The following is a 14,968-nucleotide window of genomic DNA, read 5'->3' on the forward strand; positions in this document are numbered from 1 at the left end:
CTAGAAGGTTTCTCAAAAGAAAATCAAGGTGAAGAGAGAGATGCTAGCCAGGGTGAAGGAGCTGTCTACTACAATTATATTTGGATTATACTGAGTTAGGACCTGGTCAGTTCTTTCTAGACCAAGGCTGGTTATCATTACAGAGTTGCAAATTGATTGTGTTCGTGTGATACCCAGTTAGTAGCAGAAAAATCTGTGGACAATGTAGCAAAAAGGTGCTGGTGGCATAAAAGAAGTTTGTGCAACCATAACAGTGTAACAGTGCTAAAATTTCAAGGTGATATGCTTGGAGGTAAAAAGGTGAACCCCCATTTAAAGGGCTTTCCTTGACTTATTAGGACCTTATCTTGGACAGGCAGAGTACTATCATCACCAACCAGCATGTTTTCCCTCTGAGGAACAAGTACAAAACTGCATTCCTCAACCATGACCTAGCCTGAAGTCTTCTGTTCTGCTGAGAATGATGGGTGTGTGTTCACATCTTTACTACAATAAACTGCAATTTCTGTGTGCAGTGTAAGTCACATAGTTCTCATTTTTTGAGACACTAAAAATTCGTTTCTGAAATTAATGAACATAGACCCTAATCCTTTATCTTTAGTATCATAGCTCCCATGCATTTCAACACCTATGTAATTTTGAAACTTTATTGCTAGAGATAATGTTTTAACACTACAGTAAGTCAACTTCAAAGAGAACATTTAACATAAGCTCTAATGTCCAAGAGGATGCATTAAAGATATCTGTTGTTTTGGAAAAATATTGATGATTTTACTACTTCTAGTAAATCTCATTTGAGTTTATAATTTTTATTGCAATTAGCATGCATGGAAATAAAATGTTCCAGTGTTGGCCATACATAATATACACTTTGAGACAGTAGAGGATTAGGATTTACAGCAATGAGTAATCAAGAGAACAGTCCTGTCAAACACTTTTCTGTCTTGGTTTTGAAATTTTTAATTCAATGGTGATTGGCTTGACAGCAAACGGATCATGTTCACCTACTTTCTTTACTTTTGCCAGATCCCTTTAAACATTTCTGTTGGAAAAGGGAGAGAGGTAAATGGGATCAGGGAGGAATGTACAGGGAACACTTCAGTGCTATTTGAGATATATTATTTTTTAAGGTGGGTGGTGGACACATGGATGTTCATATTAAAATCTGTACTTTACTGTGTGCATGAAATAGTTGACATATTTCGATAGAAGAGTAGATCCTTAAGTGATACTAGGAAACAAATGGGTCCCCTCAATGAACAAATGCGGAGTAATTTCTAAAAGATGGAAAACAAATTGGGTTAAGTTGTTCGAGAAAAAAGAACAAGAAAAACCTTGTCCTGCATCAGGACAGGAGAAAACTACTGAAGACATAAGAACAAGTCCAGCGGTAATTTTAATTCAGGGCAAATACAAAGTGGATCATGGGCAAGCCATTGAATGAATGAATCGGAATCAGCTGAGTACTACTCCTTTTCTTAGAATTGAGGCTCAGGGGTAAGAATAGAAGTTTAAGAGTTGTCCACTAAGCATCAGAATAAAACAAAAATTAAGGGAACGGCTGATTGGTGACACTGATCTTTGGCTAAAAAAGAGTTCAGACTTCATTGGAATTCTGACTGGGCAGGGCCCTAGAGAACTTAGTACACTTTCCTCCTGCTGAGGAAAGGCACCATAATTAGAACTTAGATTCATCAGCAGGTAAAGAGGAATTCATAAATGAAAAAAAACAGTCGCCCATGTATTAAACATCAGAGGAGTACTTAATCAGCAGAGAGGCACCAAATCCAAGAAACAAAAATTAACCCCTAAGGGAATAAAATAAGTAAAAGAAACTTCATAAGTAATCTATAAGAGACTGATGAGGTAACTGCATCTATTACAAGAACAGGTTGTTATAACAAAGATAGATCTTAGAAATTAAAAATAAGATTAGGTATGCTTAATTGATGGGTTGAATAGCAGAACAGATACTACTAAAGACTGAAAAACAAAAAAGCTGAGGGAATTTTCCCAGAATGTAAGTTGAGAAGCACTGGGATGGCTGGAGAAAGTGGCTAATATATACCGAATAGGCTATGTTGTCCATCTAGAGTCTTCCCTACAGTAGAGGCCTTTAATGAGCTTTTACACTGGACACAAATATCCTCACACTTGGGGCCTATTCTGAGATGACCATTCATGTACTTTCCTAAAGCTTCTAGTCCCCGGGTTTCTTGTCTTTAGTTTTCAAGTCTCTGATCTTCCAGTCCAGCGATCCCCAACCTTTTTGTCACCGGGGACCGGTGCTCCTGAGAATCTAATGCCTGATGATCTGAGGTGGAGCTGAGGCAGTGAGGCTAGCGCTGGGGAGCGGCTGCAAATACAGATGAAGCTTCCTTTGCTCGCCCACTGCTCAATTCCTGCTGTGCGGCCTGGTTCCTAACAGGCCATGGAACAGTATTGGTCAATGGCCCGGGGGTTGGGAACCCCTACTCTAGTCAGACCACTAGCCCTTATCTCTAGCCATATCATCATGTAAAATGTACAACCAGAAATGCTGCTCTCAGTTCTGCTCCCTGGAATCAAAAACATCTGCCAGTTAAAGCATGCACACAGTAGCTACCATCATCAAGTGGAAGTAGAATATATAAGATTGGACTCAGATTGGACAAGTTTATTGCATGAGTTTGCACACACAGCATTTGCTCTTAGTGCAGTGTTAACCTTTCCCTCAACTCACATATGTGACCTCATGGAGGTTCCTTAATACCAAAGAGAAAAAATTTAGACCTAATTTACAGGTGGTTCTGCATAATATGGCTGGCACTAGCCAGAACTGGAGTGCTGGCCATACATCAAATATTGAATTATACACAATGAATGAATCAATTAAAGGACAAAGTTGCCTAATAGTGTCACTGATCACATAGTTAAGTGACAGAGCTGGAGCTGGAACACCAACTTTTTGGCTTTTATGTTCAAAATTTTTCTAGCACATGGCGATCGCATAGTAAAAGCACTCCCAAATCCACCTGTAGAGCGTACAGGGAGGAAAGATTTCCAGAAAAAAGGTGTCAGGAATGGCTTTCAATCTTGAATATTATGTCAATTATGAGAGAAAGGTTTTGTCTCAACATTTATTTGCTTGAGTTAGAAAATCTCACTTACCTTGGATAGTACTTAGGAATGTGTGTAATGTAAGTTTAAGCAGAGACTTAAGTACTATGAATCAGGCTGTGGATTCTCATAGAAATTTACTGGATATTCCTACAAGAGGTAAGCTTTACAGTGATCGGAGCTGGATTTTATTTATACAGGGAAAAAAATACTTTGCATGTAAGTCCCTCAAAAAGGTTTAGGCTAAAATTGAATGACAAGACCCTTGGGAATTCTTTTTAAGCCTAATAACTGTAATTTATGGAGCTGTCACTAGGTGGAGGGGCACTGCTGGGTTAGGAATTTTTCTTTAGGAATTAATGCTTCAGAACCTTCAAACACATTCATTAGAAATCATTGATAGTAATATGTTGCTCAAAATGAACCCCATTAGGGAATAAAAGAGTTACAGGAGATTCATTCAATTTAAATAATAAAACATTTAAACATTCATGAATGACTAACTTCTAGAAATTCTATTTCTAAATAGGATTTTACCTTAATCTATCTAGAGCACTCACTTGCTAACATTTTCCCTTCTGAACCCAAGTCTGTCAAGTAGTAAATCCAGGTATCTGACTCCAGAGCCCATACTCTTGTTTCTTACCATATCATACTCTCATGCATATCTTTGATATTTCTGGTCTAATCTTTAAATAAAAATCCATGCGTGTATGTTTTTATTCTAGAGATTAAAAACAAAACTGAGGCTCAGAAGAAAGATATTTACTGAAGGTTATATATGATCTGAGCAGCAGATCCAAGGATATGATAAGATCGTTAATATATTTCTCAAAGTGCCAGCTATTCATGGTGATGGTGAGCAGTTCCCCACCTGACTCACACAACATTGAAATGGAAATGTTCCTAAGTCTTCCTAATAAGGAGACTCTCTCCTGTACCCCCTCCAATTAAGAGGGTTTGGCTGCATGTTTCCAGTATTTTCCCGGTCTCTCTAGAATCACCCTCTCAAGTCTTCTATAGAAGGTATATCGATTTCCTCCCAAACTGGAAATAACCATATACAGATTAGGACAGTTACACCTTCTAGTATCATAGAATTTTTTACTGTGTTTTTGTTTTGTTTAAATGGGCCAGAACTTAGAATTCATCTAGCTAATTCCCTTATTTAAACATAACATCTGAACATTTAGACTAATAGTTTATCCACAAAGTAAAAGCAATTTTGGAAAAAATATATGTATATACATCAGCAAAGGCCTTCGGTATGTCTCTCTGAAGCCAAATCAATGGTGTTGATTCTCTAACCCAGTGGTTCTTAATGAGCTTGGGTCACAATGCCCTTTGAAAATCTGGTAAAAGCTATGAATCCTCTCCCCAGAAAAATGCCGTAAATACATATACACAAAAAATTGCATACAATTTCAGAAAGTACATTGTATTTTCGCCTCTGAAACCTTTTCATAGATCTTAATCAAGAACTTTGACTCTAAGCATTCAAATTCAAGAAAAATGATTTTTATACAAAAAGATAAAATCGATGACAGCTCAATACATATTTTATGATATATGTTTCTCTTTCACTGTGATCAAGGCATAAAGTAAGACCACAAAGGAATGTATTTCTATGTAACTTTCAATAGAGATTGAATCTTCAACCTATGTCACATTGAGAAAATAATGCATCAAATGAAATAACTAATTTGAAGGAAGGAAGAGAGGGAGGCGAGGAAGAAGAAAACCAGCAGAAGAAAACCATAAAATATGGACTAAATAAGAATTAGAGGGAGAAGACAATATCATAGTTTTAGATACTCATGAATTTTAAATTTGTAGCTTTTAAAAATCTTCTACTTTATAAGTCTTACCCTATTTAGATGGTTCACAGTGTTTAAGTTATAGTGGCCTAAGGGAGATAGCTTAAAAATAATACATACTAAGGAAAATGCATGTGTTCTTCAGAGAACTCATGAGATGTTCTTTTTCTGTGGAAAAAAAGGAATTCTAAAGATACTAAATGTACCAGATCCCTAACAATAGCAGCACATTTAATATATGATTTTAGCAGCGTAATAAGTAAATCAGCATACATGAACTTAACTTGTATTCCCTTCTAAAGTTAAAAACTTAAATTTTTTTTAAAGATCTCTCTTAGCAGCTTACAAATATACAATATAGTATTATGATTAACTATAGTTGCCATGCTATACATTACCTCCCCAAGACTATTTATTTTATAATTGGAAGTTTATACCTTTTGACCACCTTCCTTAACATATTTTAAGCATGATTCCAGTTATAATGTTTTCAGGCTAGCCTGTTCCTAACGTGTAAGTATGGTAGTTTGAGAAAATCACCAGAGAGTTCTTTATATTTACAAATGGTAGGTTTTTACCCCAGAAATGTTAACACGAAGCTTCTGGATGGTGTTTTTTAAATTCCTTAATTAATCTCTTTTTTTGTTTGAAAGAGATGCCGGGGTTACCATTAATCTCAAGAGCCAACTGATGAAGATATTGAATTGTCCTTTCCTTTTGTTTTTCAAATTCTTTGTATGTCAAGCATTGGCAAAATGTGAAGCCTTAAAAAAAAAAGTACAATTGGAAAAGCAAGTTAAAAAAAATAACAAAATAAAAATGTACTTATCCAAACTGTCCTTATGCTAGACTTATTTTTTCCCAAAGTATGGTAGGTGATAATACTTATACTCATATTTTCTTTGCTTCAGAGTAATAATACTTTTTCTTTCCAAGCACTGTGTACTTTAGCAAAACACTATATTATTTTACATACGTTGTTTTTTTTTCTTAATCTCCAAAATAACTCTGTGAACTAGAAGTGAGAAACCACTATCCCAGTTTCAAGAGAAATACAGAAGGAATTTAAGAGACATAGCTAATAAATTGGAGGTGTAGGAGAGGAAAAGTTTTCCTTCACCCTCTTTGGGTCCCTGGCTGGGTCTGAAAGATAAAATGAAAAAGCAAGATTAACAGGAGAAAAACATACAGATTTATTTAAAAATATAAATTTTATGTGACCTAGGAGCCTTCATAAGGAAAGAAATACCCAAAGAAACTGTATTTTTATGCTGGGTTTGATGAGTGCACAGTCGTGGAGGAATATGATAGGTTATGGAGTCTGAGGTAATAAACTGGAGGAAACAGCAAGGCCTGTTTGTTTGGATTCTTCTCAGAGTCCTTTTGTCTTTGGAGATAAGGCTGCTCCTCTGGGTACAGGGAGAGGACCTCTCACATGTGGGTTTTATCGCCTGTTTCAGGCAAGAAGGGCAATGGGGGAAGGTCAGAGTGATCTGCCTGCTTCTGCCATTTTCTCACTCCTTCCGCTTAAAATATTCAATATGCCAAGTACCATATTTGGGGGTAGTGTGCTCTGTACCCCATTAGAGGCATGTTCAAAACATAAACACCATTTCATGAACATGAGCAATACTCTGTGACCTATCTTAGCGTGTAGAGTCAACCAAGCCTCTCTCCATGCTTATCTATAGATGAAGACATCTTAGCCTCCATACACACCAAAGCAATTCAATCAGAGTAACCTTTGAAATCCTAAAGCTCATTAATAATTGGGGTTTTGCCTATTTTCACTATAATGGCCTTCACTTAAACACATCTATGTAATACCCTGGAATTATACTGCTTCTGAAAACTTAAAACTCCTGCACCCAATGACCTATTCAGAATCTACTATCCTTCAAATAATAATAGCTTATAATCAGTACTTAATATCTGCCAAACTTCTTGTACTTTTTGTCATGAAATCTTCAGTATCCTAAGGTGTAGGTATTATTATTATCAGGCCAATCTTACTGATAAAGAAATGAAAGCTTGGGCCACATGGCTAGCAATTGACTGAGCTAGGATCTGGATCTAGGATTGTCCACTACCAGGGTTTGGAGTCTTAACCACTATGTCGAACTGCCTTTAGCTATGGCACAACTCTAGTCAATCTCAGAACATCAAACCCTGATGTGCCACTTTTCTTTGTTCATCATCTCTTCTTTCCCATCCAGACACATATCTGAACATCTGAACCATTTTCTCACTAACATGTGTCCTCAATTCTTTTGCACTCCAATCTTTTTGCAACACCTGACAAAGCAAAATCTCAGCTCTCTTAATCAATGCTTGAATCTATCTTTTCCACTCCGACATTCAAGTAAATAAGTGCTGCTGAGAAAAAGAAAAATAATGTCCAAATTGGCACCACTACAATTTATAATTCACTTCATCCGGGTGCTCAGAAATTACTCATCAATCCATTTACTTGTCTTTTTTCAACTGCTTTTCCCATTCCCCTAACCACCTATTTCAAACTATTCCCTCCTTCTCATTCATGTCATCCATTTAAGGGTCCCCTTACCACTCCTCAGAAAATATGGTCTCCTACTTTGTCAAGGGAAATGGATCACAGTTTAAAGAAATTCTAAGTTCAGGAATCAGATCAATCACCACAAGACACTGAGTAAAAAGAACCATGGAGTCTATTCAACTGCAGGTAGGGGAGATCAGGCTCTTCCTCTATAAAACTTGGTCATTTCCTAAAAAAGAGGAGGGAAGGGAAGAAAGAATGACAAGAGAAAGAATCTGAGAGAGTCACAAAAAAAAGACAACAGTGAGTACAGGAGCAATGAGGCAGGCGTTGGGTAAAAAGCAGAAAGGGAGGTGAGACTTGGGAGCAGCAATGATAGATGGTTTTCATCTTTTTATAAGAAAAGGAAGCAAACAAAGGACTTTCAAAAAAAAAATCTAGAAAAAAAACTTGCTCTGGCAATGTTAAAAAAATAACCTTAATGTAACTATCTTTTATAACATTATATATTTATTACATACTTACCCTTGGCTCCTTTCCAACTTACTTGGCTAGAATAGTCACTTAGAAAGATGGAACAAGTCTGAATCAATACCTGCTATGGCATCTAGATCTTCTCCATGATGAAGTTTCTTAAGTTTCTTACTAACTAGATCCAATAAAGTAACTGGTATCTATAAAAAACACACACACACACACACCAAAAAAAAAACCCAGGTATTTAAAAATACTTAATATAAATTTTTTTATAGCCAGAATCCAACATAGAAAAAAAACCTCGATATTTTTGATCAATGAGCAGAGGAAGAGGACTGCAGATGGGAGAAGCAGCAAATAGCAGAAGACCTCTGACTTATAAAAGGTGTGATGAAAATTTTTTTAGAATTCTTAAAATTCTATTTTCTACTTCCAAGTATGTACCATATCTAAAACTATGTTAAGCAGTCATTAGTGTAATGTTCTCCTATAATAATAAAAATTATTTGTAGATCCAAATAGCACTGATCTAAATAATTTTACATTGTAATTTCATGGCCAGTATGCAAATAGTAGCTATAAAATACATTAAAACATTATTATCTTAAAATAGATACTCTTTTCCAGTTTTGGTTACACAAAGATAGTTCCAGATTACAACATGTGTCTTGGGGAAATAATCCCTCCATTAACATTGTTACAGACATACCAATGCTGAACCTCATGCCAACATAGTTCCTTCATCCTGGACCCCAGGCTACCTTTCCTTTAGTTCTGTTGTCCTGCCAATTTCCAGCTATGAAGCTGTCCCCATTAATTCATTCTATCATTCAACAAAAATTCAGAGTGATTGCTATGTTCCAGGCACTGTTCTAGGTGATAAGCAAATCAAGTTTCTGAACTCTTGGAACTTACATCTTCATAGGAGAGAAAGACAATTTTAAAAAATCAGCAAATATAATTTCAAGTAGTGATAAGTACCATGAAGAAGGCATAAAGCAGAGTAATAGGCTAGAGTAAAGAAGATGGGTAGCCATCTTAGTTGGGAAGTGCTTCTGTCTGAGAGAGTAACATTTTGAGCCGAGGCCTGAATAGATGTGGAGTGAGCCATAAGAAGATTTGGGAGAAAAATGTTCCAGACAGACAATAGACAGCATAGGTAAAGCCTTGTTACAGGAAAAAAAACGTGGCATGTTTGCGAGCCCCTATCATAAATGCCCCCATCTCAGCCTCTCTGAAATACCTCATCCCCTAATCTCCAGAAACCAGTCATCAGAGCTGCTTCTCCCTGCTTCCTGAATCCCACATGCCCACTTCCTTCAACTCATGTCAAGTTCTTTTCTCCCTCAAGTGGCCTGCCACAAAATTTGCAGCGGTATGTTTTTTTTATGACCCTGCTGGTTCTGACACGACGGTGAAGTAAAAGAAATGAAAAAATCTTTTCTAATTTCTTGGTCATAGGTAGGAAAGAAGAGAACTCATTTACCCAGAAGAGGAGGCGAGGTGAGAGACAAGAAAGTAGTGAGGCTAAGTGGTAAGGGTGAGAGAAGAGGAAATGTTCTTTTGGAATTCCTAGTTGAAATCTGGGACCCATTTTACAAGTAAACTACATACATGGATTTTGGTTTAGTGACTGTAGAATTAAACATTCATATAACATGGGTGCCCCCACCTTCATCTACTATATTTTCTGATGAAAAATTAGGTACAGAATACCTAACAGTTGACTTAAAATGAGCTTTTAGAATATGAATTTCATTCAAAATTTATAAATGGGGGACTGCCTCTATTGTATATACTTAGTAGCACATTTTTCTCTGAAATACTGGAAGAGAAACTTCAGTTAAGGTTGATCAGAACTGTTACAGAACTTGAACCAACGTTTCTTATGACATGAGACATTTTTTAAGCCAAAAAAAAAAAAAACACCAAAAAACAAAAAACCGAAGGAAACAATTTTTTTGTAGAGCTTTGGAGAAATATCACTATTGGAACTAAAATATAGTAGTGAGGCTAAAAAACAATCTTTTTCTTGATACATTTTCTAAATATATCAAGAATCTGACCACATTTTACTAACTTTATTGCTACCCCTCTATTTCAACTCACTACATCCCTTGTCCAGATTATTACAACAGCCTCCTAAAAGGTGTTCATTTCTACTTCTACCCTTGTCTCTCTACAATCTATTCTCAACACAAATGCCAGAATTGTCTTTATAAATGTCAGTTAGATCAGGCCACTGTTCTGATCAAACCCTTCTGTGATTCCCCATTTTACCCCTAGGAGAAACAAGGTCTCTCCAATGGCCTGCAAGGGCCTCCACCTCCCGAACCTCATCTCATACCACCTCCCCTCTGCTTACCACTTCCTTGCTGTCCGTCAGCACCCAGGCATGCATCACCCCCAGGGCCTCTGCTCTAGGAACATTCTCTCTGCCCACTACTACCACCCTCACAGCCATTAGCTTGACTCTCCTCTTTCTAGTCTTTGCTCAGATTTCCCTTTCTCATTGAACCCAATCTCGGCCACCCTGTTTAATACCATAAGGTCCCAATCATCCCCACCCTAGCGCCATAAATCCTCTTAACTTGCACTTTTTCTATTTTCTATTGCGTTTATTGCCTTCTATCCAACTATATGACTTGACTTGATTGTATTTTTTTTTATTGTCTGTCAGGCTCACTTGAATATAAACTCATCAAGAGCTCGCATCTTTGTGTTTTGTTTGCTGGTATATTCTAAGCACCCAGAACAGTGCCTGGCACATAGTAATGCACCAGAAATGAGTTGAAGAAATTAATCAATAAATTTGCAAATATCAATATCCTCTTCCTTCTCTTTAGTGGGTAGGGGGAGACAGCATTCCTTCAAACTTTGCATATTATAGGTACTCAATAAATTATTAAATGAATGATTTACCTTTTCGCTTGACACAAATAGCTTAGTAATAAATGTTCCTAGACAAAATGCCAGAGATAGCTTGAAGAGTTCAGAGTGATATTCCTGTAGAAACCAGACAAGTTGTTCTGCCTGTACTTTTAATAATGATTTCGTTTGCAAAACTGCTTTGGCAAGAGCTTTCAGGACGACAGTTTTGTTATCATACTGCAATTTTTCCTACCTGATTTTGTAGTCAACTGAGATGTTCGGATGCTATATTTGGTTTGCAGATTCTTTTTCATACTTCAAAATTTTCATTATGAAATATTTCAAACACACAGGAAGTTATCTATATAATTCTATGTAATATGCCAAACACCTACAAAATTATACCCAGCATTATCAAACAGTATTTTGTTTTTAACTAGAAATTATATGGTCACTTACATAGCTAAAAAGGTGACATGATGTTATGTCACTCAATTTTTATTTTGCTAAATGGCCAGCAAGTTAATACATCTAAAATATTTCTAGATACCTCAGTTCTCAAATCCTGTACTATATCAAAATATGTTTCTTAGAATGCCTCTGTGATATAATGACCTTAGAACTAATGTCCTATAATACATTAGTTTACATTTGATAGCGCGACTTACATGGCAGGTGATACTAATGAAGTGAAAAGACTCCATGGAGTATTTTGACACCACGGAAGAAAATATTACAATGAAATACTCATATATAACATTTTATTCAACTTGTATTTTAAAAAATATTTTGTTATGCAAAAACAAAGTTTAAACATCTTCTCTTACCTAAAAGTTCAATAATTCCTGAATGAATATCAAAATACTTGTCAGTTAACATGCTCTCTCTCTTTTGATTATAATATTTTTCTATGACATCAAAAAGTATCTTCTTCTTTATATTCCATCTTGTCTCTTCATTTCTGTTTTGCACTAACTGCTGACTAACCAAAACTATTAACTGGTCAGGGAAATATTCCAAGCACTCAATTGCTGCATTAAGCCAGTTACCAATCCTGGAGGAAAAAGACAAAATAAAATATATCAATGTTTGACATTTCCATTTAACTACTTAAAGCTGTTTTGATAAACTACTGTTTGATAAAACATAACCAAATCTAAGGAAGAAACTATTTTTCAGAATTCATTTCAATAAATTTTGCTGAATGAATGGAGTCAGCAAGAGAGAATAGCTTTTTTCCTCACCAAATATCACCATTCCTTTCTATACCTTTAATTTCAAGGAGTTTTTTGGCCACCTTTTCATTATTTCTAATCTTGTTATAGTTTGTTCAGAGGAGTTATCTGTACTGTTCCATTCCATTAGTGATTCTCCTCCCTTTTCCCACTCGAATAATTAAGTGCATATAGTTCTATTATTATTTAAAAATAAGACAAATATTTCCCCAAACAAGATTCACCATTTACCCCATCACACACTGTCTTCCCCTTCTTTTCTCTCCACTCCAATAAGATAAGAAATTTAGGATCCTTTCACTCTTCTCTTCCTTCAGTGATGCCTTTGAAAGGATTTTAATTCCCCCTTCTCCTCATCTACCACCTTCCCAACCCTCGGGTTTTGCTGAGATAGGTTAGGTTTACTATAATTTCCCTTAATGGTATGTTCCTTCTGTTTTGACCTCATATTTAGCATTTATATTTTATACATTCCCACATAGCCTTACTATATCGACTTGCATTAATGTTGCATTAATGTGCACGTGTGTGTCTGAGAGAGAGACATGCACGCATGAGAAAATAGTAAGAGAGCATAGATCAAAGATCGTTGCCTACCAAAGTTTCCTCTCTTCTTCATTTTCTCTATCTTGGGGTTCTAGTTATTTCTTTGTAGTCTGACTACCAGCTTTCCTCAAATGTTTTCTTTGGATTGAGTTCCTGACTGATAGACTCTATGAATTCTTGATAATCCTCAAATACTTTTCCTTCTTCCCTCTCTTCCTTTTTCCTTTCCATCTTTTCTTCCTTCTCTTTCCCCACAACTGACAGGTGAATGGTTTATCTTGCCTAGCATATGTGACTCATTATCTTCTAGATCCTAGTGTTGTAGATGAAAAGATTAATGACAGTTGGATTGCTTTTCTCTTGCAGATAACATATCCTTTCTGCTGGGAGTTTATAAAGGCAGACTGGCTGCTGTCTGTTTCCTGCAGAGGCATCCAAAAAAATCCTGTTTCTTTGCTGGTAGCCCTATACTCTACCTGACTGAGGGCAAGGGAGGACTCAGCTCTTTTGGCCTTTTTTGGCCTATCGTGAAACCAGCCATGTGCAAACAGGTCCGCAGGTCTCCTACCACCAAGCTCATCTCACAGTCTGAAGCGCTCTGGTCCTCAGCCTTGGAGTCTGATGTTCTTTTCTTGTTTGGCTCACATGGGAGAAAGCATCAAATTAGTGTTCTCTCTATTGGAATTTCAAAAGTAATCAAGGTCTTATACCTGTAGTTCCCAACAGTATGAGTGACAAATATCTTGGATTTCAGAATGAAAGAGAATTGAGCCTCATTCAGGTTACAGTGTTCCCTGGACCTCTTCCCACAAATGAGTCTGATTTCATCGGAGTGTAATGTTGTGTTTCATGAATATCTCCCCTATTAGACTGTGGATTCTTTTAGGGCAGGGATAAATAAACTGGTAGAAACTGATAATGTCATTTTAGAGTCATAAAATAAAAATGATAGAACTCTGGAAAACGCTCAGGTCTGGTGCAGGGAGAGGATAATTGACAAATCATGACGGAATTCCCATGAATGAAACCACTTGATTTTCAATGGGCTTGCAGGACATAACCAGTGACTTTCTTTGTTAGATCAAATGAGAATTTACAGTGATTAATTTATAAAACAGAGATGGCGTTAGCTTATACATATGGATATGTTCTCATATCTTAAAGTACCAAGGGTGAAATACGTGAAAGATCTTTTCAGTTATAAATTATTTGACAATAAAAACGGTCACTTACTCAGGTAGACATAAACTTGGAATAACTTCTCTGTCCGGCCAAGTATTTGAGATACTCTCTCTCTGTCTCTGTCTCTGTCTCTCTCTTTCTTTCTCTCACACACACAAACATGCTCTCTCTCTTTTTTAAAACAAAACTTAATAGTTTATTGTTTTGTGATTTAATGTTTAAAATCTCTCACTAAATGAAATAGTCTTAAATCTACATATGTTTCTCCTATTTTCTTTTTTTCTCCCCTCTTTAATCCCACTCCCCCACTTCCACCCCTGCCCTATGATGTTGCCATTTCCCCTTAAGAACTGGATCTCTGAAGGCGGGGCGTCTCCTCCTACATGCTCACAGCATGCACCCGGGGGCCTGGCGACCCTGAGCACTGCGGGGGCAGCGCACTGGGAGCCTGGTGTACCCGGGGTATGGTCTGTGACTCTACCTAGGGCGTGAAACCAGGACCTTCTGCATGAAAAGCAGACGTGCTAACCACTGCACTATGGAGCCACCCCCTATTTCTCCTATTTTCACTTGACATTTTTGTTAAATATGTTACACATAAAAGAGTATAAAAGCATGTGTATTATTTAAAGTGTTTGGGAGACAGAAGCACGGAAGGGAAGAGGCCTAAACCTCATTGCTTTTGTAGAAAATTAATAGATGTGTCTAAAACTGAAAAATCACGAAGTAGCAACATAAGCTATAGCTATGAGTTGTAAATGGTTGTCCCTGGGGAGGGGAAATGGATACAGGGAGAAGGGTGAGGAACTGCTATTTTTTGGTAACAAAATGCTTTGAATGTTTTACATTACGTGCATGTATAACAAAGATAAAAATAAAAACACTTTTTAAAAAAAGTACAACTTTCCTTCCTTACTGTCTTATTTATTTATTTGTTTAACCTTCTGAGCCTCAGTTTCCCCATCTATAAAGTTGTAGTAAGCCTGTTATAATTTAATGGGCTCACTGTTAGATTATAGACAAAAACAATGAATGTAAAATATATAACAAATTGCTTAGCCCAGAGAAAGGGCCAACAAGTGGAAATTATTTTTATTAGCATCTTTACTGATAAAGTACATTCACCTTTAGTTAGAAATTTCTAGATGTACCCTATATCCTCAAGGGAAAATGACAGGACAAGTTATTTTTTCATTCGTAATAGATAAAAACTGTACTTCTGTTGG

The sequence above is a fragment of the Pteropus vampyrus genome, unplaced genomic scaffold (assembly GCF_000151845.1).
Source record: "Pteropus vampyrus isolate Shadow unplaced genomic scaffold, Pvam_2.0 Scaffold16, whole genome shotgun sequence".
Lineage (NCBI taxonomy): Eukaryota > Metazoa > Chordata > Mammalia > Chiroptera > Pteropodidae > Pteropus > Pteropus vampyrus.